The 10,057-nt window shown below is 35.6% G+C and overlaps 1 pseudogene; it reads left to right on the top strand.

The window, feature by feature from the left end:
* The first annotated feature begins 439 nt into the window (after positions 1–439).
* On the top strand, positions 440–2,272 carry Fus-ps4 (FUS RNA binding protein, pseudogene 4; annotated as a pseudogene).
* Positions 2,273–10,057: the final 7,785 nt, after the last annotated feature.

Genomic DNA, 10,057 nt, shown 5'->3' with positions numbered 1-10,057 from the left:
TATATAAATGTTCAAATATACAAATAAAAACCTACCGAGTGTGGTTCCTGGTGTGTGTGCGGTTTCACGGTTGACCAATTTGTATTAAGAGGAAAGTTTATCACATGAATAGCCGACATTGAAAAACTGGTGAGATCTACTAACTTAGCAGAACACCTGAAAACTCTAGAAGTAAAAGAAGTAATCACAGAAAAAAGAAATAGACGGATGTTCAGTTCTCGCGGTGTCCCTTCTTAGCCATATGGATTTTTTTCTTTCTTTTTTATTTTTTTAATTTACATTTCAAATGTTATTCTCTTTCTTGGTTTCCCGTCCATAAGCCCCCATCCCTTCTCCCCGCCCCTTCTTCTCGTAAGGTGATTCCCCCTCCTCAACCATCCCCCCTTCCTGTCCTGAAATTCCCCATTTTGCTTGGCTGCCTATGCACGTGTGCACTGAAATGGCTTCAAACGACCATACCTCACAAGCAACTCAAAACTACGGGGCCTATCCTACCCAGCCTGGGCAGGGCTATCCCAACAGAGCCACTGGCCCTATGGCCAGCAGAGTTACAGAGATATGGCCAACCAGCTGACACTTCAGGATACAGCCAGAACAGCTATGGCTCTTCTTATGGACAGACTCAAACAGTTACATAATATGATTCCATTGGTGGCTATGGCAACAGTAAAAGTTCCCAGTCTTCTTATGGGCAGCAGTCCTCCTGCCCTGGCTATGGCCAACAGCCTGCTCCTAGTAGCACCTTGGGAAGTTATGGTGGCAGTTCTCAGAACAGCAGCTATGGGCAGCCCCAGAGTGGAGGCTATGGTCAACAGTCTGGCTACGGTGGACAGCAGCAAAGCTAAGGATAGCAACAAAGCTCCCAGAACCACCTCAGGGTTATGAACAATAGAACCTGTACAACAGCAGCAGGGGAGTAGGAAGTGGAGGCAACTATTGCCAAGATCAGTCCTCTATGAGTGGCAGTGTTGGTGATGGTAGTTATGGCAATCAGGACCAGAGTGGTGCTGGTGGTGGTAGCTACGAGGGGTGGGATTTAGGGGGAAGCAGGATAGTGGAGTCCATGGTAGGGGCAGCAGAAGTGGTTACAAACTAAGCAGTGGTGGTTATGAACCCAGAGGCCATGGAGGTGGCCGAGGAGGCAGAGGTGGCATGAGTGGACGTGACTATGCTGGCTTCAATAAATTTGGTGGTTCTTGGGATCAAGGACCTAGTCATGATTCTGAACAGGATAATTCAGACAACAGTACCATCTTCCTGCAAGGTCTAGGTGAGAATGTTATAGTTGAATCTGTGGCTGATTACTTCACACAGTTTGGAATCATTAAGACAAACAAGAAAACTGGACAGCCTATGATTAATTTTTTTTATTAACTTGAATATTTCTTATTTACATTTCGAGTGTTATTCCCTTTCCCGGTTTCCGGGCAAACATCCCCCTAATCCCTCCCCCTCCCCTTCTTTATGAGTGTTCCCCTCCCCATCCTCCCCCCATTGCTGCCCTCCCCCCAACAATCTAGTTCACTGGGGGTATGATTAATTTTTATACAGACAGGGAAACTGGCAAGTCGAAGGGTGAGGCAACAGTCTCATTTGGTGGCCCACCTTCTGCTAGAGCTGCAACCGACTGATTTGATGGTGAAGAATTCTCTGGGAATCCTATTAAAGTTTCATTTGCTACTCAGTGTGCTGACTTCAACCTGGGTGGTAGAAATGGTCGTGGAGGCAGAGAGTGAGGAGGACCCCATGGGCTGTGGAGGCTATGGAAGAGGTGGCAGCGGTGGTGGTGGTGGCCAGGGAGGATTCCCCAGTAGAGGTGGTGGAGGTGGAGGACAGCAACGAACTGGGGACTGGAAGTGTCCTAATCCTACTTGTGAGAACATCAACTTCTCTTGGAGAAATGAATGCAACCAGTGTAAGGCACCTAAGCTAGATGGCCCAGGATGAGGACCAGGAGGAAACTATGGAGATGTTGAGAGAGAGAGAGAGAGAGAGAGAGAGAGAGAGAGAGAGAGAGAGAGAGAGAGAGGGAGAGAGAGAGAGAGAGGCGCTACCATAATTGTACCATATCTCATTTAAAAACCATCATTTTAGTTAAAAAATAAAGAAGTAGATGGCAGTGGAGGAGATGATTGGGGCTCTTACAGGGACCGAGGATGGGACTATAGGCCTTGAAAGGGAGCCAGGGTTGGGGGACAGAGGCAGTTTGGGCCCTGGCAAGATGGACTCCAGGGGCGAGCACAGACAGGATCGCAGGGAGAGATCATATTAGCCTGGCACTTGAAGTTCTGGAATAGCTTTTTCTGTATCCAGGGTTACCCTTTTTATTTTGTAAACTTACAATTCAGGATTGATCATAGATATTGTGTGTGTGTGTGTGTGTGTGTGTGTGTGTGTGTGTGTATGTGAGAGAGAGAGACAGAGACAGAGAGAGACAGAGAGACAGAGAGAGAGACTACCATAATTGTACCATATCTCATTTTAAAACCATCATTTTAGTTAAAAAATAAAGAAGTAGATGGCAAGAAATAATCAAAACCAGAGCTAGAATCAATAAAATAGAAACAGAACATTATCAACGAGATGAAGAGTTGGTTCTTTGAAACAAATCAGTAAGATAGACAAACCCTTTTCCAAACCAACTAAAAGTTGAGCAACAATATCATAATTAACATAATAAGAAAAAAGTGAGATATAACAACAGGCTCCCAAGAAATCCAGAGAATCATAAGAACATAGTTTAAAAATATGCACTATACCAGATTGGAAAATTTAAAAGAAATGTGTAATTTTCCTGTTAGTTACTACTTGCCAAATTAAGCCAACATTAGATAAACAATCTAAATAAACCCATAAACCCTAGTGAAATAAAAGCCATCATTAGAATCAATAGAATATCGATTGCTGTCAGAACTTATAACACAGTGATATAAATAATTCTTAGATCAAAATGTGTGTGAGCTTGATTAATTACATCCTATGTTCTCTATTGGTTGGTTTATAAAGTCTATGTTGAAACATATAACATCCTCAATATCCTAGCATTATATTGTCTTAGTAAATAGATATAAACCAGAAATATCCAAACATCAAGACAGTTGGTATGGTTCCAAGTCATGCCTGCCTTTGAGAAATGGTTTCGGTTTGTTATATTACTTTTCAAACTCATGTTATAATTTATCTCCACTATGGGATATTAAGAGGTGAGACTAGAAGTAGAACCAGTGGTGCATTGTACCAATTGTTTGGGAGGTTAATGCAGGAGGACTGTTAAATTCCTCAATGACAGACAGATTGGTGAACGTAGGATGCTTCTCAAAAGCAATAAAAATGAAGAGAAGATTATGAATGACCATTAAGGTTGATTGATTTTTTTCCTTTTCTTCATTAATGAGGTTAGTATTTTCTTACACTTGATGATTTAATTCAATGATTGATTACTGTGATAAGTTTAGAGTAGAAGGGATACTGAAAGTAGTTTTTGTTCTTATTCTTTCAGATGGTTCATTTTCTTTTAATGCCCTGTACTGCCCTTAGAAACGAGCAAGAAGGTCATCACCAGATGTCAGCCATCAACCTTATAAATATGAGCTCATACAAGTTTCCTTTTGATGTAGCCTTCTAATTATTCTAAAGTGCTGTACTAGAAGTAGTAATGTTGAAAGTAATTGTTAAAATACCTTCCAGTTTCTCTAGGCCTAAGGTATATGTGCAACAATGAATCAGAAATAATTGATTCTAAAAGGCCATTAATGAGAAAATAATTTCATTTCATGTCTGTTAATTTCTTCTAAAATGGCTACTCAGGAGTACTAGATCTTTACCAGTCAAACTCAACTACAGTTTCATGTTCTGTAATATCATTACTATTCTTTGTGCTACAATTCTAAGGTTATCACAGCACTGCTTATGTGCTATAGCTTTATCCTGGTGATGTCATTTAAAAATCAAGTTTATTGTCCATAAAACTGAAAAATTATTGTTGAAAATAGTGTGCTAAATATTGAATAAGAAAATAGGCACAGAAATGCCGAGATTAGCACCTGAGAACAGCCTTCCTAGCTAACAAGATGTCCCTACCTTTTTGTGTTTGGAGCCATGCCCTGGTAGGTGCTTGTGTCTTACTGAAGTGAACATTAAACTCCTTACTGTTGATTCTGTTATCCAAATTCTCTAAATGTCATGGTGGTTTTGATTCATTTACTCAAGATTCAGTGGCTTCCATGTTGGAAAGGAAAGAATACATGCCTGGCTTTTCAGGTTATTTGCTGCCAAAGAGAAGAGGTTATCTACTCTTTTCCAGTTTCCACAACAGATGGTTTTGTTGGCTTCCATCTGTCTTAAGATTTTTTTAATATCAAAAGAGTGGTCAAGGCAATAAAATGTCCGAAGAACCTACCTTTTAAAAACGATATATAACTGCAAATTTTAAGAATAAAATAATCATGGCTGAGGATTAATCACAGATGAATACATTTTAGCTTTGTTAGTCCATTCCAGTGTTCTATTCTTATAGCCTTTCCAACATATCATATTGAAACCTATTTCATAAATATATTTTATCTAACATGTAATTTTAAAAACTATCAAGTAGAAGTCTCTCTTCCTGTAGAATCCATTCAGCTATTTGTGTAGGCTACACTATGCATATACTAACAGAATAATGAAGATTAAGAAAGTGTAACAGATAATTAAAGTGAAATTTACATTCATATCTAATAACAACAGAAAGTCGTAGTGATTAAGTCCACGTTTCTCACTAGGACTCTATAATATGTGTTCCTATAGGTTTGCTAAGTATAAAGAGATACATAAGCTTTCATTGTGATGCCCAAGCAGAATTGGAAAATATTTTTAAAATTGTAGTCTCTCACATCCAAATGCAGGGTTATTTTTCTGAATGTTTCTATTTATTTTGTTTGAATCAAGCATTGCCTAAACTGTTTGATCATGAGTGAACAATAAGAAGCCTCCAATCATAAGAAAAAACCCAATAGTTAATACTTCATTCATAGTGGTTATTTTGGGGAATTCAATTTGAAAATACGAACAAATAAAATTATAGTCACATTAAATACATTAAATGATTAGCTTTTTATGTGTAAAGAGATAGTACATTTATGTCTGTCTCTTTTACATTTAAAGAGCAAGAGGGAAGCTAATAAAATTGTTTATATTTTCTAAGTTTTGTGTGAAGATTTTCTAATGTGATAGGAATGATAACTTTCCATTTAGCCCAGATTGCTGGCTAAAAATAAGGTCACTTGAAAAAGATAAATTATCCTAGGTGCATATAGAATAAATACTAAATAAAAGACAATTCTCAATATTGTTGTTCTTATAGTTTTAGAAGTAAAATATGTAAACAATAATATATAAGTTAACCGTCATTTTAAATACATAAATACAATTAGCTAAACCATTTTATTTCAATAACAGTTTTGTCACGACATGTACACAACGATTGAGTAAATGACCAAAGTTACAAAGACATTCACATAACTCTGAGTTAAATCCTTCCTCTATGAAAGGTAATAAATTATGATGTGTAACACCAAAGAAAATCAGCTTGCTTTCCACACGTGAAAATAAACATTTTCAAGTGCTTAGTTTCTACATAGCACTAAGCAGGATACCGAAAAAATGAAATAATATTCTGAGGGAAGAAATCTCTGATATCTATGGAAAAATTCCATGTCAGAAGAGATATAATCCCTAAATAAACAAACACCCAAATGAGATATTTGAACATTGGGAGTCTCAGAGAAACAAATACAACAGGATATGGAATGGATAAGGATTTTAACTGACTATGCATTGACAAGAAAGTTGATACAGCTCTGAATTCAGTGCATTTCATGATAGGAAGATGACAGTGCCGTGACTTACAGGCATGATCTGCTGTCCTGAAAAATAAGGAACAACGTAGGAAGGAAAGTCATGGAACAGAGCAGAAGGTTGAAACAGGAGCTTGATAAAGAAGATTGATGAAGGAGGATTGTGTAGACAGACTAGGACAGATTTCACATATTTTTGAATTTGAAGCAGGAATCAGAAAATTTCTTGTCTAAAACACCCAATTCAAGACATGACTTTGGCCATCCTAAAGAAACATTGGAGAGTTGGGCAAAAGAAGCGTGAAGTTTAAGGCACAGATAGTTATCATGGGCCTTGTGTGATAGCATCGATTCAAATAGTGATAGTACCAGTTCAAAATGAACTTGTGGCATAAAAGTTTTGAGAAAATCACTTCCTAAAGTCATTTGGATTGAAGCTAAAGATATTGTGATTCTGTTTTATTATTTTAGAGGAGAATTTAAGAACAAGATTCACAGAATGTAAAAGTTTCGGATAAAATAATTTGAATTTGTGAGGACATAAAATAGAGATATTGCTTAGACATTTTGAGGTCAATGGAAATGAAGAAATGTTTAGAAAATATGCACATAAAATTGCAAGTAATATATTTTATATTAATTTTAAAACCATTAGCATATAATAGAAAAGTCGACAAAAGAAATAATAAGCAAGGAATGAAGAAATATTTAATGATTTAGAATACATATCTCAAGAATTAATGTATAAGAATTATAACTATGCTTTATTATGCTTCCGTAAATTACAAACATTTCTTCTAAGAACTATGATATATTTTTACAAATCAGAGCAGGATTAAACCCATAGTTCATTTGGTAGCATGCTTGCACAGCACACCTGAAAACTTTGGTTCAGTTTCCACTTCCCTAAAACGGGTGTTCTGGCATTTGCAATTTTTACAAATTTAGTAAATAGAGGTAGGAGGATCATAGGTTCAAGGTTTGTTTCAGATACATACCAAGTTGAAGTCCTTCCTCAGCTATACAAGACTGTCATAAAAGAGAAAAATATTCCATTAGCATGTATGTATGAGGATAGAGCTGATAGATCTATTACAGATAGATAGACAGTAAACAGTAGATAAACAGGTAGATTAAATAATGATGATGGTAAATTGGTAAATGATAGATAATGATGATGATAAATTGAAAAATGGATAATAGAAATATAATAGATATGAGATAGATAATTATATAGATATGATAGATATAGATGGATATGATAGATATATAGATAGATATGATAGACAAATAGATATAGACATAGACATAGATATAGATACAGATATATAGGTAGATAGATGATAGATAATAATGATAGATAATAGAAATGTGATAGACAGATGATAGATGATATATGGATAGATAGAGAGAGATATAGGTACATGATATACAGATGAAAGACTGTTGCAGTAAAAATAGAAAAAAAACCTGGTTTATTCCACGCTAGAGTCAGCATCATAGGTAGGGCCACATGGCATCTGCAGGATATTTTCATCTCAGTCATTATAGTGTCTTATGCGCTAAGTTCCATCCCATCTCACACTGCCAATGTCTACCCTCTGATCCCCGTAGCAATCTCTCTACTCATCTAGTTCACAAGGGGGGTCATTGCCATGCCAGTTTCATACAGAGACTGTCACGTGGCTCTTTTACTATGGACTCATTCAGTTGTCACATGAAAGAACATACCACACAATACCTTCTGATACAATTGACAAGATATAATTTTCCCATCTAGACAGCACAAAATCCTGTGCACACCCATCCCTTAAAAATAGCCACAATAACCTGTATTTATGCGCAGAGAAGAATTTTAGCATATGATACGATGTTCTCCCAGCAATTTTCTTCACTCCAGCTCCTCTCTCTTGCTTCTAAAATTTTGTTACTGCCCATCCTTCCTTCTCGTCCAATGAGAAGCCTTGTTCTATTCTATACCTGCCTTCACCTGCATAATGACATCAACTTACAATAGATAGTATATATATATATATATTTATATATATATATATATATATACATACATACATGCATTCATGCATTGGAATCTCAATATATTTTAACCTAAGAAGTATTGGCGATAGAGTTACAGAGGAAAGGACATTTCACTTATCATCTACTGGTTACTCTTTGGTAAAGATCCATGAAAAATATATGTACTTGTCTGGAAGCTGTAGTGGGATCTAGTTTCTACCACTGCATAAAACAGAAGGTGGTGGCTTTGAGAACTCCTGTGAGGAGCAGGAAATATGAAGAATCACATGATGTGATGTTCAAACACAGTCTGGACACAGATTATAGGAGTAACTATTAGGAGTATGAAATTCAATCTAAGTGAATTGTTTTGTGTGTATTGGTAAAGCTCTATCATGTTTTCATTGCATCATTTCATACACTCATGGTATTCTAATATGTGTTGGACCTTTATTCCAAGGTATTTTTCAATCCATGGAAATATTGTATGAATTGTAAAATTAATATTACTGAAAAGTAAATTAGGCACCTGTGATTCACACCCACATCTTTGTATATCTGTGAAATGTTTGTGCTTAGATTATGAGACAATTGCTTCCTTATTAGTATGCATTATTAAGTTATGAATTAGTACAATATTTAAACAATAATATAATATTTAGTACAATAATCCTTTTCTTGTAGTTCTTGTACGTTGAAACTGTTTTTGTAGAAAGTTTATGTATAAAATATACTCTGGAGTGATGGATATCAATCAAGTGGTTAGATTATGAAAGTAGACCTCTCATTACTCAAGTCATCATCTAAGGACAGAATTAAGAGCTATTCTGTGTCCTGTGAAGACATAGAAGGAAATACTCTAAAGAACCAATGGGTAAGTTCTTAACTTCATGAATTATGAAAACTTCCCAATTCATGAATTATGAAAACTAAATTTCTACTATTTATAATTACATAGCTTTTGTAACTTCATAGCATCACCCTGAAGACAGTAATCCACTATATGACATAAGAGACAGTTTGAAACATCACTGTGATGAATAATAACAAAATAATAATATGTTTTGTCCTGTATTTCTTAGACTTGAATGAAATTAATCAGTGACTATTGTACAATGGCTAGTCTATAAACATGACATACCCATAAATTTTAATATATTCTACTGGATCGCATGAAGCACTACAGTTGTTGAGTACAATGCTTATTTTCAGTAACCAGATTGAATCACAGATCCCTTTCAAAACCCTCTGATTCCTTATGTCAGATAAATACTTCAGTATACTTAGCATCACCTCTACACAGTCTTATAGAAAAGAATTAAGTCTTAGGTGGTAAGAAATAGTGTTGATCAAATCTAGTTCTGTTCTAAAAGATGAACATCTCTTATTCAGAAATTGAATTAGTGTAAAGTTCCTTGACCAAGAAAAAAATTCACATTATAAAAAAAATCTTTGATTTATAAATATACATATCTTCATTATGCTAGTGATATTGCACAATAGACATAGGCTAGAAATACAGAAGTCCATTATATGAGATGCAGAATTTGATCTGTTTTAAGCCACAGGTAATTAGGAAGAGAAAAACAAAGATTTTAAAGGTCAAGGAAATTGCCATCTGCTTAACAACCTGACCATCTGTGAAAGATAATTCAAGGCCCGTTAAGATCACAGAGGATTTTAACTGTTACTCAGTATGATTCTACTCTGTGTCTGAACTCTAATACAAAGCTCAGATATCTGAGCATTCATGTTTAAATCAATGTATATTTCCCCTGTTAATTATATGAAAAACCAGGTTTCTCATAATTAATTTCCTATTTTGTATCTTTTTGTCAAGATCTTTTAACAAAAGTTAATGAAAAAATATTTCTGAATTTTATTGAAGGTGGACAGTCACAAAGTGACAAGATTCACACAGATAGTGAGGTTTTAATGTATGTAAATATGATTTTGCTTAAAATATTTAATTTAGGGTACTTGAGAGACAGGTTAAGAGCACTGACTGACTTCTCTTCTAGAGGTCCTGAATTCTATTTCCAGCAACCAGATGGTAGCTCACGAACATTTGTAATAGGATCTGATGCCCTCTTCTGGTGTGTCTGAATTGAGTGACAGTGTACACATAATATAAAATAAATAAATGACTAAATCTTTAAAATATATTTAATTTATGCATAATGAACTCTCATTTAGCTAATCAT

Source organism: Rattus norvegicus, chromosome 2 (assembly GCF_021556685.1).
Source record: "Rattus norvegicus strain SHRSP/BbbUtx chromosome 2, alternate assembly SHRSP_T2T, whole genome shotgun sequence".
Classification (NCBI taxonomy): Eukaryota; Metazoa; Chordata; class Mammalia; order Rodentia; family Muridae; genus Rattus; species Rattus norvegicus.
This window is presented reverse-complemented; position numbering and strand designations above follow the sequence as displayed.